The sequence below is a fragment of the Nylanderia fulva genome, unplaced genomic scaffold, assembly GCF_048542155.1.
Source record: "Nylanderia fulva isolate GAGA-0341 unplaced genomic scaffold, ASM4854215v1 Scaffold40, whole genome shotgun sequence".
Taxonomy (NCBI): domain Eukaryota; kingdom Metazoa; phylum Arthropoda; class Insecta; order Hymenoptera; family Formicidae; genus Nylanderia; species Nylanderia fulva.
Window position 1 is genome coordinate 707,981 of NW_028190477.1, and position 18,691 is coordinate 726,671.

An 18,691-nucleotide genomic window follows, 5' to 3' on the forward strand; every position below is an offset into this window, starting at 1 on the left:
CGCAAAAGGCAATCAATCTCTGCGATCGGTTCGGGTTCAACGTCTCGTTCGGCGCGCTTAATTACGCATCGGACAATTTTTGTTAAGCTGAATGCACATTATGTGTGTATTAAATACTCTTATATAAGTCATAGAGCCAGTTTCATCATCTCCGACCGATTAAATTTAAGAATTGCAATTACAAAACACAGACATATTATTCCTATTATAAACTGTACGTGGATAAAGACGATTAGTTTTTTAAGCTTTGTACACTGAAAAAAATTGTTACCTTGATTAAACCTTTGAACTAAAAAATATTATTTTGTTAATTTAACATATAAAAATATTTAAAAATAGATGTAACATATTAAATCTTACAAAACATATATTTGACTTAAATACTAATATATGTTCAATTAACAAAACAATAATTTAGTTGAAAGGTTTAGTCAAGTTAACAATTTTTTTTTCAGTAAAGTTGGCAATTTTTAAATTTAATCGGCTGATTAAATTAATCGGAGATGGTAAAATTGGTCTTTAAATGAAACAATATATGTATATAGTATGTATTGATTTTCGCAGAATCGGATTGCTGCGGACATTTAATAATAAATGCAAGAATATTTGACGTTACATTAATGTGATGGTAATGTGCATCCAGCGCTATTTTAGTCGACGAATCTCGCTTGATTTCGTCAAACTGTTCATTCACGACAATGCTGTTGCTGTAAATAGACGCGTAAGAGAGATAAAAAATAAAAAAATAAAAAAATATTGAAAAAGCGACATTAAAATAGTAAAATCGATAATGCGAAATTTCGCGTGTGTTCTTTTTATGCCTCGTTTCGCGAATTGTCTGAAATCTATCGAATTTATAGGGAATACACACGCTCGCACGTTTATTGCAATTTCTTTGTAATACTGTATTCGCACACGTGCGATGTAACTTCAAGAACTGTCAAACTAACCGCACTCTCGCCGCAATTTGCATGCTAACTCACTTTCGTCGCCATTTCTCTCTCTCTCTCTTCCTTTCTCTCTCTGGCAACTACCAATTTCTATGCCGATTGTTTCCTTATACTAATTCCGGTCTGCCGGAATTCTAGTCTCGCGTCCCGTTCATCCCCTTTCCGAGTCGATTTTTGCGACTGGCTACTCGATTTCTCTTCGGGAGAATCACGTCCCTTGCACGAAAATTTTCTAGTGGAAGCTTTAAAGTGCAAGAAGATTCCTTTTGAGCTCGCGACTCAGCAGCCTTACAGAGCAGCGAAATTCCTCGCGTTTTAGAAATCCTTTTCACTCTGCGCTCTGCTGTCAGAAATGAGGTTCGTGTGCACGCTCAAGTCGAAATTTTTCTCCTACTTTCCATCTCAATTTTCAATCTAACATCTACTTTGATACTTTAAGCTTTAAGCAGTCAGAGCACTTTCTTTTGAAACTTATATCAATCTGTAGTTTTATTGAAAGATCCTCTTTAAATCTTTAAATAGAAAATTATTTATTTATTGCCTGTACAAATTTATTGCAAATACAAAGTAGGCTACTCAATTTCTATAACATACAAATACTACCCTCCAAATGTTCTCGAAATACATGTTAAAATTAATTAATTAAATATATATCATCGTCAAATCGAGATGAAGAGTGATGATGAATATTTTGACAAAATAAATTTTCAGGACGCATTTAATTTAAATCATTTAAATTATGACAAAAGCATTGGAATCTATATGTACACTTTTAGTTGAATTACTTTGAAAATGGTGATTGATAAAATCCAATAAGGTATAAGTATAGCTTATTTTAATAACATATTTCAGGAATTATTGAATAGCACCTTCGTACAGATTGTATTCATGGAAATTCTCTGGAATTCACATGAAAAAATTGTTCACATTAAAAATAGGAACCTTTCGATTCGGATGTGTGGAACTAATGTAGCATTGGCATGAGTCACGCAGTTCTCATATTTTCACGTGCGTTTACGAAATCAATTGCGCATGTCGGCGCATCCGGTCTTGGCTCTGCGGGAATCTTAAATATCGATACCTCACCTCTGACCACGTATTATTTTCCAATGACCGCATTGACGAATCATTATACAAATAAGAACAAGCTCTTTACCTATTTATAAAGACGAAAAGGGCGCGTTTTAAATTTATGTAAGTTGCCTGTACAAAATACATGCGAGAATAATATAAAGTCTGTCCTCTCGATATATATCTCTCCTCTCGATTTGATACTGCAAATTTAGAACCCTTTACGTTATAATACGCGAATTAATCAGGGAGATTTATGGTACCACTGATATTTAGATACCGCACACTTATTCGTCCGTCATATGAATCGCGGCATAAATCTTTGGTTTCCCCGCAGAATCTGGAAATCGTTCCCGCTGCCAAGTAAGATAACACCTGAGCCCAACTGCAGCAACGGGACAAATATTTGATCCCCGTATTTGCATCCCGACGCGTATCTCCGCGTCGTGACGCCAATAGTATGGACGCCTATATAAGTTACGGGGCTAGAATCAATTGGGTCACGCTTTCCATCTTGATTTAAGGCATTTATACCGCCGAAAGGGACAATCGTGCATATACAGATAGACGTTTGCGCGATACGAAATTCCGGAATCGAGACGACGTGAATGTATATAGTAGTTTCTCCGAGAGAAACGCGCATTGTGCTCCTCGTACCCATCGAGATCGTTTTCACCAATGCGAGAACTTCGTGTCCTATTTACATCGTACATCGAGCTCATATACCTATTATCGTAATTGATTGTCGATGGAACTCGAAATGGTATGTAAAACCCGCGAATCAAATTTTTTTCCTACTTCTCATAAAAAACTTATTAAACTTACAGTTTTTGAAAGTTTCTCCTTTAATTTCTGAGAAATTATTTACTACCTAATTTGAGGTACAAAGTAAGAGCTTAATTCCTATATTTTGACTTTTAATCTATATTCAAATTCTTCAGAATAAAATAAGAAAATTATAATGTTAAAAATAAAAGAGAAAAATTTTGATTCAAAGTTTGTTATATTTTTAAAAAGCAATTTCAACACTAAAAAAATCCATGTATTTTTACATGGAAATTACTAGTTCAGAACTGGAAAAGTTACTTGCTTATCACTGTCATTTTTTTGTTTTAAAGTGAAAATACATATTAATGTAAAAATACATCTGAAATATAGGTAAAATTACTATTTTTATGCAAAAATCATATGTAATTTTAAATTTACTATTTTTACTTTATTAGAACTTTATTTTATAAATATTTATCTATTTTATTTATAACATTATTTTATAGTATTTATACATTACTAGCATTTCCTATGTGTAATTCCATGTTCAGTAAAATATTTTTAATCTCGAAAATATTTAAGAATATATTTCATATGAAATTACATATAATCTGTAATCTCTCATATAAGTATCAATATTGCATGATTATGCTGAGTCGGAAAAAACAATTAGCTTAATCATGTAATTTTACATAAATATTTTTTTCAGTGAACACAACGATCTCAATCAAGATCGAATATAAATTTATAGTCAAATATCTAGAACGACACAATATTGGCGTTTCTCAATGAAAATCAATTTGCGCGCCGCGTAAACATTTAAAGATTAGTCGCTAAAGTTTCTTTGCGGAGGTAAAATTATGGGCAGAGGGAAAAAGCAAACGGAACGATTCCGGATTCTGGCGAATGCGAAAGTTGCTGCAAAAGCACGACCACCGACGGCGATTTGAAAGAGAAAAAACTACGCCTTCTGGGCGGTTTCGAAACAACGTAAGTGCCTGCAGCTTTCCTGACCTGACTACAGCGGAATTGACCCTGCTTGCGGCGCGTTGCTACGCGAGAGGCGAAACCACTAAAAATAGTCTACAGACTCCGCGTTACTCTTTCGTGAAACCGACTGACTCGGAAAGGCAAAAAAAAGGGAGAAGTGTGGCGATACTCGTTACTGCACGTAAATATTTTCTCAATTCTAATCATCCCCTAAATGATCATAAAATAATTGTTGATAAGACTGCTGCGTTCTTATCGCTAATGGTCATACGTGCAATCCCTGCGAATAACACGTAATAATATTTTTACGATACGCTTTTCTCCGAACACGAAAAACATGAAATGCAGTTCAGTTTATCGCTGCAATAATAATAAAATATGGTGTCGTGTCGCTTGATAACAAGAAATAAATTGTACAATAATAACAAATAAGTAGTAATTCTAGTAGTGTGATAGTAGTACGGTAAGAAAATAAATATACACAATTTTATAATTCCCATAAGTAAATTATTATAAATTCAATTTAATTTTTCTAAATTATTTACTTAAAAAATTATAATCATTAACGCGAAAAATAATTTTTAATAATAATTGTTTACAAACGTAAAGAAGCTAGGATTATTGTTTATTTAAGTATGTGAATGTCCAACAATATATTGGGATGTACAAAGTGCACTCGATGAATCAACGCCCCCGATCTGTTTAAAAAACAATTCGAACTTGAGATAGTTAAAATATAAATCTGCAAATATTTTCCTGCCGTCAGGATGTACCAGCAGATCTTTATTGATTTTACTCGTACGTTTACGTTAAGAAAATATCGCGAAGCGTGAGCTAGATCGACGCTTCGCGCATAAATTGAATTGGATTGCAAGAATTTCGGTCCCTGCCGCGAGATAACGAATTTGTGGAACAGTGCATGGACAAATGATTACATTAAATCGATCATCGTTTACTCTACTAATTTCCTCTGGCTTAATCATTCAAGCATTACGTAATATTGATTCATCTTCTATTTTTAAATGTTTAAATGATACATGAAGCAACATAAATTTTTGCAGTAAAATTGATCCGCAATAAAACTATAAGGTTATAATATAACTTCAATCTTCCTTTAACATCGGAGATATAAAATCAATAAAATGATTCAATTACGAGAATGCACAGCGACAAGTGAATTCGCGGAACGTTAAGTAGGTATAATAACAGTATCTAATTTTTTCTCGGAGAACTCCAAATAGATCTTATTTCAAAAATTTCCATGTAATTTCCTGCTACTTTTATGAATTACATCGAGCTGTACAGAGAGAATTTTCTCTCACAATTTATCCTAAAATCATGATAATCGTGGGATAATATGGTATTGGAAGAATTTCATAAGTTTCTCTGATTAATATTTAAAACAAAAAAAAATATTAATATGTACATAGTAAAATTAATCGAACATATTTTATATCTTATTATGATATTAATATTTTTTGTTGTGGTAAATATTAATTAGAAAAACGCTTATAAAATTCTTCTAACATCATGTTATCCTACGATTACCATTTTCAGGATAAATTCTAAGAGAAAATTCTCTCTGTGTGTGAGATTCGCATAAATCGACAAAAGGTGCGCGTATAATAAATCTCATACATTCGCGCGCAGAATTTCGCGAAGAAAAAGGAATATCCGCGTAACAAGTTTGAAGACTGAAAGAGCGGCAGCACGCGTAATTAGCGGTATCTATCGTTTATCTCATTTGCTCCAGGTGAGCATGCACGTGACGTTTCATTATAAGTTCACTTCGCGTTACTCTAAGCTCATTATAGTTAGTCCGTACCGGGAGGGGTTAACGAGAAACACGGATAAACGTCAAGCTAATGCGCGAGATTAAACTTGTACGATGGTTATAAATAACATTAATTTCATCTTGACGTAGCTCGAAGTTCCGACTAACTTGAGCTACCCTACATTACGCCTATCGCCCTACTATGTCAGTGAAACCTTATACATTTTTAATTATATTACGTCGTTAAATTATCACATTAGAAATTCATGTAATTTCCACTGTTGTTCTGTATTCAAACGACTCGAGGATTATCCAATGTCCTGAAAGATCTAACAAAGAATAGGATCTGTCATAGCGTACAAACGCGCCAAAATAATTGACGCATTATTAAGGTGCTCCGGTACGCGTTCTAGGAGCTGTCCGGTGATTTGACTGGAGCTTTCGCGAACACAGGGAGAGGCTGTAACGCGGCCACGTGAACATTCGTGGGCATTCACCCCGGCAGTCTCAGAATAACTGCATACCTATTTGTCCCGACTAAGCAGACAGTGGCGCATAGGCGAAATTATACGTCGAGGTAAGTTCACGAAACCGCAAGCACGAAGGCGCTTCGATATCGCGGCTCGTTTGAATATTCAGGAAATTACGCGAGATAGTCCGCGGTAATGTCGGAGTTTAAAGAAACACCGATCTCTTTGCTCGATTCAAAAATATACCGTTTGCGAATAAGAACATTATTAATACTTCTCGATATCGTAAGAACAGAAATGGAATCTGGATAAATTGACAGATTAATTTGCACATCTTATATCCATAATAAGATTACAATGACAGAAGATTTCCGCGCTGAGAATCACTGACAGCGAATATGGCATCGTTCAAACGATTCTGTCACGAGCATTATTTGCATTGCAGTTTATTTCGGTACCGAGAAAGCGTCAAATTGACATGCGAGAAAAGTGACGGGATTCTCGACGATATCGATATCGAAATCGCATTCGAGCTACAAGTGCCACTATGTGGCACGTGTGATAATAGAGGCGAGCGACTTTTCGATAACGAGACGCGAGCTCTTTCCGTGTAATATATTTATAGACGGTAAATGGATCCGATGTATCGCGATTCTGATCGTGTAAATTTTTGAAGCGTAACGCGATGAAAAGACGTCGTCTCCTGCGTTATATGTGTAACACAAATCAGTGCACATTATATACAATCAATATGTACATATGTAAGTTATGTGACTTCTTTCCGTATACGACGAGCGAGTCCTTGTAAAGTAGAACGGCTGTTATAGTCGCATCAATTTCAGAAATACGGGACATGCAAAACATACAGAGAATTACATCTTTTGCGGTTGTTGGACGTTTACACGATGACTTCACCTGCGCCTTAGGATTCGAGAGGAAAATAAAACAAAACGTTACGGAAATTGCGGTCTTTATGCTCTTGAGCAATAAGACACATATTCAGTTCATAGATTTAAAATTTAGATAGCTCGCGTTAAATAGTTAGCCACGCCCTTTGTCTCTTTATTTCTCTCTCTTTCTTTCGCGTTTTATTCTAAAGATACAAAGACCTTTGTTGACACGTGGGCGACTTCCTTGCATAAATACACAGAGAGAATTTTCTCTTAGAATTTACCTTGAAAGTCGTGAGACAATATATGGTATTAGAAGAATTTTATAATTTTATAATAATTATTATAGTTCCTTTAATTAACATTTACCACAATAAAAATATTAATATCTGTAATAAGATATAAAATATGTTAGATTAATTTAATGTGTTAAATTAATGTGGCAAATATTAATCAGAGAAACTCTTATAAAATTACCATATTTTTCAGGATAAATTCTAAGAGAAAATTCTCCGTGCAATAAATGAGTAAAATAAAAAAATGACGTCTCGAAAAATTTTATAGTCCTCTTTGCGAAAAGAACGATGTAACGGACAAGGAATACCTGTTGCAACATTTACCTTCGCATGCAGTCGATTATGTAATAATATCTCGAAAATTATGCTGCTTCGGCGGTAAAGCAACATGAGCACCTCTGCGAACGTTGGGATATTATGCAAAACACCTTCGGAGTCGACATTCCGAGTGTCTGGACCGCGAATAGTTTTATTTCTATACGACGTCGGCCGCGTAAGACCGTATAAAATCGCGGGTTGAGCATCGCTGAGTATCGTGTGGGTAGACGTTTACAAGGAACGCATTCGAACCTGTCGCGCGAACGCGACGGAAGCTTCCCGGGAAAGCTAAGTTGAGACTCTCGCGAAATCTTAACGTCTGGATGAATCCCTACCGCGAACTAGTTCGGCAGAATATATATTGTACATGTTCAAAATAGCCTGTGGCTGCTGTCGAAACCTATCGATACCACCTCGTTGTCGCAGAGTCACGTGCGCAAGAAAAAAAAGAGGAAAAAAAAGCGCCGAAGTGCAGGGTGTCTAGCAGACTCAATGAAAAAAATTCCCTTTTTCAGATTTCCCAAGATCAGAAATCAATTTTTTCCCTGACTTTTTAGTATTATTTTTTCCAAATATACAATTTGCATATATCTATATGATAAATCAATTGAATGTTAAATCATGAAATCCTTAAGATATTTTTGTCAACAATGAAATTAACAATGGTTCGGAGTTAATTGAAAAATTTAAATCAATTATAATCTGCATTATGTACGATAATCGAAACGAACATGTCACTATAAACTATTTAAATAATCAGCTTTTTTATTTATATTATATCAACATTTTGTAGTTTCGTCTTTATCAAACACATTGAAATAAAATAACACGACGATGAAAATACGAATTAACGAACACGCTGTAGATGAATCAATTTTTAACAACACAGAAAATTAGCGTGCTAGAAGTCAAGGAAAGGTTTATATTTATTTAATAAAAAATGTCAAATTATTGAGACAAATGTAGAATAATGTGAAAAAATTCAGATAAATAATAAAGTTTCCTGACTTTTCCCTAACAATTCCAGATTTATAAAATTGCCTAACATAATGCCCGGTTTTCTAGATTTCCCTGACCGCTAGACACCTTGATCGTCGAAAGTACGAGGATGAGAGACACTGAAACACGGGGAAAAGCGTCTGCGGTGCATTATTCGTGGCGGGTGAACGCCGTCAGAACGCATCGGTGATCTCCGATGAAACGATGAAAAATCGGAAATCCAGACACGTGCAGTTTTCGACCCATCTCTCCCTCTTTCACCCCGTATCTCGTATCGGACGTGGCCGTGTTTAACATTTTTCTCCGCGCCGTCTGACGTCTACCGTGATATAACGCTCGTAACATATTTCGCCGGGACGTGTGTGCATAAGAGTTATGTGCGGTTCGTATTTTCGTAAGACACCTGTGCTCGCGAAAACTGAATGAGCATCAACTCGCGAGATTTCCGCAAATATACTCGGTCTCTCTATCCCCGGAGGAGAAAGAGGATTCGGTTCTGACACGGCGCGTGAATACCATCGCGGATTTCGACAAGTTATCTCTTCGCGAAAATCCCGCGTTTAAAAATTTAATTTTGACGATGAATAATAAGGTTTTGCGAGTCATAAATTTCAATCTCGCATAACTTCCCTCAAAATCTAATTAAAAATTAAATTAAAGCCTACTATGCATATACCGAATAAAATCCGTTACGAAATCCCAAATTAAAGCCATAAAAGGGAGATACGAAATTAAACATTTTTAATTACGTAGGTACAATGTTTAGATTCACCGTGATCTTTATTTCCGAATGCGTAAATCGTTTCATTTTCTGCAAAAAATAAAAAGCGAATTATATATAAAGAAAGCGAGCTGTAAACGAAGTGATATGCGCATCCGGCGCCGTCTGTATATAATTTAATTGGCACATCACGTCATTCGTCGGGCACTTATTAAAAGACTCGATATAAGACTACAATAATTATCGCATTAAGATACTCGTGCGCAACTAGGAGGAAACTCTGTTGCTGCGCTATATAAGATAGATTCAGGAAGATAAAAATACGCGCCTTGACCATTTACAATGGTAGCTAGGAAAACTTGGTAACTGCTTCGTGGAAGTACTTTCAAGATGTACATGAATATATTAACGCGGAAGAGAAAGGTTGACAATCTATTATTCAAACCGTATTTAGACAAGCAAAGGACTCACTTTTCGTATAATTCTTGTATCGTGAGCAATTATTATATATTATTCTATCGTAAATCTTCGTAGCATCTTCCTTCTTTCATGGCTTTAAAATGTTAAAATTTTATAGCGAATTTTATTATTTAATATAATCATTTATAACATGTTAAATGCCTCGATTGTACTGTTAATAATGAGGTGTAGATTTGTTTTAGACAACAAAAGAGTCACAGTTCTAAGCATACCATATCAGGAGAGATAGCTTTCACGAATTGCAGATCCGCAAATGACATCAGCACCGAAGAAAATACGCTTAGTGTCTAATGCGGTCGCAATTCGCTTACAATTACGTCATTAGCGATGATAAGAGTGACAGACGTTTTAGAATTCAGCCCACTGCATCGTGTTAACTCACTTAAGGCGCAAAATGTTAAATATAATTAGTGCATAAGCGTTACATATTAAACACGCTATGACATGTTACACGCACATGTCGCAAAGAATCTACGGTGACTCATAAACACGAGTTTTAAACTCCATCTACTCTACAAGGAGATCGAAAAAAAAACCGCAAAAATTTGCGAATATATTATTATATCCAAATTATATAATCGGCAAATTAGTTTTCATATTTAATTAGCTATTTAATATTATGATTTGATATCAATGATTAATTCTATCAAAATGGGTCTGCAAATCCGGTTATTCTCCAAGCTAAAACTGATTATTAAAAGTTATATACAGCATATAGATAGTCCATTATAACTATGTACGATCTAGATACATAATTTTTGCAAATGCTGAAGCAGAACACTCGTTCGTTCGACCGAGTCGTATAATGTAAATATATCTCTGCACTCGCGTAACTATGTCGTTTCTGCGACACGAGACGACGAAGTCGAAATCTTAAGATGATACGGGAAGCGAAATTGGGTCGCCATCCGAGAGTGTATGCCCGACTTTACTCAGCTTGCTTGCCTCGTCCGACAACGTAACAACGTCTCGCCGATTTGCGTCTCGCGAAAAGTTTCGTCGGTTGTTTCGCGTTTCTCTCTCTCTCTCTCTCTCTCTCTTCTCCCTTCTGCATCACGAGATTCTTAAACGTTTGCGTCGGTCGCAAGTTGAATACTAAGGATCGTCGCATCCGCCGCGTTTCCCTTTGCAGCCCGTCGTATTCATTTAGACCGCTTTGTGCGCCGTTTATGCAATACCGTCCTTATGATTATGAAGGTCCGCGCTTGTCTAACAAAATCATTATTGTGAAGAAGAATAACGAGCTAATACGAATAAAATTTACAAATTTAATTCATAAAGATATATGCCATTGTATAATATCGAATTACATGTTTAATTTATTTTTGCGAAATTAACTATACCAATATGTATAGTATATAATGTATACTTGATAAAACGAAATTTTAGATATGCGGTATTTAAATTTATATGACTAGATAAGTTCATTTAGTATACAAAAAACTTTGCTAAGAAAATTTTTCAGACACTATATATATATATATATATAAATATATATTCTTCTTTGCACTGTAGTGAACACAAAGAGATAGTCTCCTTTTTCTTTCTTATGTCGCTTCTTTCTTTACTTGCTTTTTTTACTCGAGTATGGTAAATGTACATTTTTGCTACCCGGCGGAATGATTAAGTACCACGATTTTATTCTGCAAGGCAAACGCGGACGTCACGGTATAAGATCTTTTCTGTGGCACGATCAAAGTAATGATTCACAGACACAAAATTGCAATTATTTTCCTTAATTAATTTTTAAACTTAACTAGACCTACTTTAATTTATGTCAACTCAAACACGGGAATGTAATGGATATAGATAGCTCGTTACGAATCATATTAATTGCAATTGTATGCAACAAATATTGCCTTGTTCTTTAGTCAATTCCGAGTTCACTAGAACAGTGACGTCACCAGATGAGAATTGGTTCAACTCGAGGGACTCATTTTGTTGGTTAAGTGCTACCTCACAACCTTCTTACCCGTCTGCAAGTCTTTTCTTTTCTTTCTTTTTCTCTCTCTCACCCTCTCCCTCTCTTCGCTCCATTCCCCTTTCCATTTTCTTTTTATATTTATTTTGTTACCGCTCTTTACTCTACTCATTTTCACTTTATACACCATCGACACTCTCTTCCTCTCTCTGTCTTATCCTTACTCTCCGTGCATTGGTGAACTTGTCGAGAATCTTTATGACCCTGCCAGATGTCTCGCTATGGCATTGACGCATTGCTTTTTTACGGAAGATTCCTAATTCCATCAGGAAAAAAAAATACTCGATATTGAACGGGCTGAGCCACCCGTGATGAGGAAATCATGACGCTAAATATGCACCTTTCATCGGTTCAGCTATCACTCGATGCCCAACAAAATGAAGAATTAAGCAAGAAAAACGCAAGACGAATTCTCAAGATCTATCAAGATCTATCGATATTATACGTTCTATTAAAAATGAATAAAATATTTCGATGTTGTCATGTATCAACCCACAGATGTATTCAAAAGTAATGTTTAGTTTTTAAATTGGAGCAAACACGGAGAAAATGTGGTTTCGATGAAAAAATTTTCCATCTTCCGTACGCGGTAAAGAATATTCATCTGCTCATTAAAATTAGGGATGCGTGTACACTAATTATGCTCCGTATAATATTCGCGTACGTTTACGCTCAACTCGCGTGTAATGCGAACAGATGCCCCTAGGGAGACGACTGGCCGCTACATTATGTTTGGAATTCGGTCTGGAGCTTGCATTCAGGTCCTGCAATAACATTCCGGCTGGAGCTGGTATACTAGCTGCAGGAAACGTGTAAGATAGTTTCGTGCGAATAAATGATGCGGAAGACTAATTTATGCCGATATAAAAAATGGTCCATCAAAATTTAGACTTTTCAGTACATCTCTCGTATATATATATTCGAATAACATAAATATTTTGTTGGAAAAAAATGATAAATTTAAAAAATATTTTTCCGAGGGATAAAAATGTTTCGAAGCTGTAACATTTATTTTGAAATATACGACGATATAAAATTGAAAGGGGAAATATTTTCGTTCTCGTAACACCGACAGAAATCCTGCGAGACGTCGCAGAGACGAGATAATCCTTGAGAAACATTCGGCCCAAGTTTCGCACAATTTCCAACCGAATGCCGGACGAAGCGGCGGTTTGAGCAGCCCTTTCCGAGAGCGAATATCGTCCGAGTTTCCTCGCGAACGGACTCGAGAACTCGACGAGAGAAAGAGAGAAATCGGAGTGGAAGATATACACGCTCCGACGACGGAAGTGGCGCGGTTTCGAGAGAACAGAGGAGAAAGAGAGAGCGAAGAGACAGAGGAAGATTGCGCGAGGAAAGGCACCGGGACTGGAAATAGAAACGAGAAGCTCGTACAGAGGAATTTCATTGGCGCGAAGGGACGCGTGATAGAGAAGGGAAAAGAGAGGAGGAAAAGAAAGGGATGTACAAACGCGGGTGTGAAAACTATTCAGACTCCGATCGTTGCAACATACAGCCGCAACTGTGCGATGGATTTACAGCGATCAGCCGAGGCATCACATATCCTCTTCATCTACGTTCGCGATGTGACTCGCCTGCCTAACGACAACGCTTCGTACATGTGAACGCCGCACGCCGTTCTCGTTATTGACGGAATTAAAATCGATGGAGAATCGCTACGAAAGATTTCTCTGACAATCTCGGCCTCGGCTGGATTTATTTAGTTATTTCGTGGTGGGATTTTTGAAAGCGTCTGCGAGCCGAAATTATTCTCGTCCTCCGCGACAAATATTTCATTGGCAAATAGATTTATCATTTAATACCGTGGAATTTCCCGATCAAACGTTTCACGGGGTCAATTTGTCGCTCGATTAGAAAGCTGCTGTCGGCTGTTTGCTCATCTTAGAGAACGGACGAGAATACTATGATTATTCTATTCAACGATATTCACCCCGACCGGATCCGGAGCAAACTGGTTTTTACGAGCTGCGAGGAAGAAGAATGGTTTTGATCGAAGGACTAGTCCGGGACTCGAATCGCAAGAGATCTTTACGAGCGAAAAGAGTTCAAGGGGATAAAAATTCTCAGAAGCAAGAAACGCGAAATTTTTAATTCTCGAGAGCCCCAAGAGTTTAAACGCGAGATTATCCTGCTAAGTCTGCTAACGCCTGCTAAGTTATATAAAGGGAAAAGAAGACTGTTCCCGCGAAAGAGAGAGAAAACAAAAGAAACGAAAAAAAAATTAAAATAATTTTTCAACGCGCAAAGTTTCTGCTTTTTAGGAGCGAACGCACATTAAATATATAACCAGGTTTATTTCACTTCTCGCGAAGAAAGAACGATAGTTGCATAACCACTTTGCAACGTGACATAAAGAACGCCGCCAGAATCTCTCAAGTTCTGCCTCTCTTTCATGACTGCTGTCTATATACATCACTTTTTATGCACGCGAATATTTATCGCAAGAACGAAGAAGATTACAGTACGAGCATTCATTTGCAGCATTATCGCTTTGCATTCGTTTCTGCGACATATGCCTGCCTTTCGTGATTAAATCTGCCCAAAAAGACAAAAAAAGATTCAATCTTGGTTCTTATATAAAGTTTCCCTCATTCGTTCAATAAAATATTACGCTAAAAAACTCGTAATTTATTTTTAATGCAGATCAAACGTTTCACGAGACATCAAAAAATATGCTAGCTCTGATTCGGAAAAAGAGTGATGCGCGAGACTTTTAAATTTTCTCTTCGTTTTGAAAAATATGAAAAATCACATTAAAAGAGAAAACGTTAAAAGAAACTTAAAATGTTTTTCGAAAAAAAAATTTCCACTAGGTGCGCGTATGTGTAAAATATAATAATTGCAATCTCGCATCTCGTCTAGTCGCTACTTTTCTTTAATAATAGCAAATTATAATAAATATTAAATATGTCGAAAAAATCTCTTTTTATCGTGAAAAAAATTGATTTACGACAATTTGAATTCGTTCAATTTTTACATATAAGTTTCCAGTTATTTCCCCGTTTTAAGTGTCGACCGAAAGCTTAACAACGTTCCGTTTGTTTTAGTCCACTGAAAAACGGACGGATTCTGTATTTAACTCACGTAGTTACTTATATCCGGTCATAGTTTCCGGTCGATGAACACTTCAACGAAACGACTGGCACACCGACTTTTCTTTATCTCTACTTCGATAAATCGATATTGTTTATTGCGTTCACTAGTTTCTTTCATTTATTTTATATATATATATATATATATATATATATATATATATATATAAAATTGTACTACAAATGGAAAGATTCATTTCTTGTTTTTCCGAGACTTTTGTTCACGAAGGGGAAATTGTGCGATTCCATTATTTCTAGAAAGATAAATACCTATATATACATTGCGCTAGAATATTTCGAAGCTAATAAAGCACAACCTCCTGAGAACTTGAACTTATTAGATTTTCGAATCATTGCAAGAAAATAAAGGTATGCAATATGAGAAAAAGTGGCAGACGGGTCTTATTCGTTGAATGATAACCATGAAATACGAGGATATTCAAGCGTTGACAAGTTGATCGAAATATGCCAACTGAATTTCCATGACATTTATTTATTGGAAACGAACGTAGCGATAAGGCAATTCGCGATGTGTGATTAATCACAATAGTTGTTTTTTTTCCATACGAAAGAAAAAACAGATGTAAAAATATATACTGCGGTAAATGGATGCGATTTGCTGCGTCACGTTATCTGCAATTTTTTTAATGAATCGCATTTGCCTTGTGCTTCAATATTAAAGTTCATTTGTATTCGCAATAAGCATCTTAAGATAGAAATTCGTTGATGATTGCGAATTCAATTTGTCCTTAATATACATTTTAAATAAGGCTGTTTTCATTTCTCGCAGTGTAATTTTTATTAAATTTTCAACGCGTTAAATATTCTCAAAATTAGCCAGAAAAATAAGTCTTTATATAAATTTAAAAAAAATAATTAATCTTCAATAATATTCTCTCGATATAATTGGATATTAATCAAACTAAAGTTTTCATCAAAGTACAATAATATGAGCTTAAAATATGCTGAAACATTACATTTCGTATTCCAATTCAACGAATCCAGTAGCCTCTTCAAGCTTAATTTAGAAAAGAGATCCGCGAATATTCAATTTGTTCAATAATAACTATGTAATTAAAGACGCTTTTCCATTTTCGGTAATTGTAAACAAGAATCCATTACGATCTGTTTAAATAGTCTCGTCACTGATTACATTATCCGTGACAGGGAATCAGTAATATACAAACAATTAATTGGACGATTCTCAGCTGCGTTTTAATTAAGGAGGAATTGGTCCGCACATCGCTTTCTTCACAGAATCTAATTTATCGCGCTGCAGATAGCGTATATAGCGCAATGTGTCAATGCATTTAAAACATTTATATGAATAACACGATCGCATATAATAAAGATTTTTTTATTCAGAAAATATATACGTGCTGATTAAACTTTGCTTGACCCGTTTTTTTACGCGTCTTTCACTTTTTCGACAAATTCATCGCGGCATTTCATTCACGGCATTTTGTAAAGTCCTTTCGTTCGTTGGGTTGCATTCATACTATATCGTGCATTTGCCAAGTAAACGACAAGGGCGATAAGAATTTACCCTGTTAACAGCGTCGCGAACTGTAGAAGCGTTCTCGTATATAATTTCGTATTCTCGCTTTTGCATTTGTTGATGAGAACCTTATTATTATTGCCTCGAAATGTCAACGTTTTGTACGTCATCCTGCAATGCAGAACTGACTTTTGCCTTTGCTAATCGTATTACAGATAAAATTTCAGGAAATGCTGTTTATATAAATATTATCTATTTTTTATGCTATTATGCCTTTTCAAATATTAATATTAAGCGCAAAATCTCATTTCCAATAAGCTATTGTCACGAGGAGAGTGATTCTCTAGATATATGATATACGAGTAAATATATTATTAATTTGAGTGAAATTGGAGCTTAATTAAATCGTAACTTATTCCATGAAAATATATAGAGAAAATACATCAAGTTTCTCTCAGAAAGGCACACAGCCATTAATTAATATTCATTTAATATCTAATTTCAATAAAATTAATAGACAATTATATATTATATTGTTAAAAAAGACACAAGGAAGAAAATAATAATCCGTAATTATTTTTATATATGTTAAATACGATTCCAATCTTCAATACATTCCATGACATCACAATTTTGAAAAATGTCTAACATAAGTTGCAAAGATGAGCTATTTTCAAATGTTATGTATTTTATCATGTTATACTACGGCATATAAAATGTATTAATTAGAAAAATTTTATTGCAATCAAAGTCAACAGACTTTTCTTTAAAAAGAATTTATTAATTCAATTACTATTAATAAGATATTCATTATTAAATACAATGTTTGCGATTGATTTGTTAAAAATTCACAAATAAAAAATAACGGAATTAATATAGCAATTATCAAAATTTAAAAATATTCAATTTTTTTGAACAAATATATCCATCATGCAAAAATTTTTGTTTGATCAATTGTAATATCAGATTCGTATTCAGAGATTTAAATAATTTAAAAATTATTTGATAACTAAAAATAATTTGATAGATCTTCAATAATCCAATTCACAATTTTTTTATAAGATATTTAATCATAAATATTTTTATCTATAATATTTAACCAAAAATCTTCTCAATATTAATTTTAAATATAATACCTATAATATTTAATTATTAATAACCTTAATAATAGACAATAAAGTTCTTTTGAGAAATGAAAGACTTAAAAACATAATTTAGATTGCAACCAAACTCCAACATCTTCATCACACACACTGTAGGCATAATATAATAAAATACAATAAAATAATTCATTTTGCAACTTTGCAAAGTTTTCAATATTTTGATCTGATGGAACAAAGCAAGAATAAAATATTTAACACAAAAAAATTATCGCGAATAATTACTCTTTTCTTATGTTAAAAAAATTTTGTTGAATTGTGTGTGTGTGTGTGTGTGTATTAGAATATATAATATCAAAAATTTAATGAACAAAATGTTCACACTAAAATATTTTAATTATTTAATTAATTAATTGAATAAATTAATTTAAATCCGATACAAGATTCAATTCCAAGGCTCGTTTGTAAACATTGCGCGGGCAGCAACAATAGCGCGGATTTTCCGGCTCAGATTTCAATGTCAATGTCACGCAAAAACAACCTGTAGGTATATATCAGTGAAAAAAAGAATCCAACAGTAACGACGACTTGTATCAATGTCACGCAAAAATGATCTGTAGGTATATATCAGTGAAAAAAAGAATCCAGCAGCAACGATGACTTGTTGCGAGATACATTCTATCCAAGACTTTTGCATATACAATATTGAGAATCGAACTTGCCGAAAAAAATGTATTTTCAATTTCCGCAATTCCGTGCATATTGACAATCGTTGCGACTTACTTTATCTCGAAGGTGTTCGTAAGACGAAAATCGATCGGTCGTTGTCCAATCGTTGTCGCACTCTACATTCAACTGCGACGCTCTCCGTTCGTATATTCGAATCGCCGCGCCGGCGAATCTCACGCACTTGTATTGTCTCCGAAATACTACTACCGGTCAACTATCGTGAGCGAAAATGTACTCTAGAGCTTAGAGCTATCGCAACAGATATCGCCATTTTCCAGTCTTGTACAAGACGACTCACGGGTCACGTCTCGCCATCTCACGGCCATCCCAGGCCGTGCTTAAAACTTACGATATATCGATAAAGTTGATTTCGCCTAAAGAGCAAATTTCTTAAATATTATATAAGTATACATATAATACACATTATTAAATGCATTCATATATAATTCAGTCGCTCCTTTAAAAAAAGTTTAAAGGTGATATGCCAGAGTTATTCGTGAATAAATTACTGTATTTATTAATAATTGAGATTGCATGTGTGTG

General features: G+C 34.8%; 1 protein-coding gene across 2 annotated transcripts in view; it reads right to left on the reverse strand.

The window, feature by feature from the left end:
• The window catches only part of LOC114936410 (uncharacterized), a 74,134-nt gene that overhangs the window by 53,471 nt on the left and 1,972 nt on the right, over window positions 1–18,691 (reverse strand). Inside the window, exon 1 of one of the 2 annotated variants that reach the window (XM_029309574.2) lies at window positions 18,203–18,418. The exons of the other annotated variant lie outside the window; for it this stretch is intronic. The gene's annotated coding sequence lies outside the window, so the exon portion shown is untranslated. Of the gene's footprint in view, window positions 1–18,202; window positions 18,419–18,691 lie in introns of those variants that run through there. 2 annotated transcript variants of the gene reach the window in all.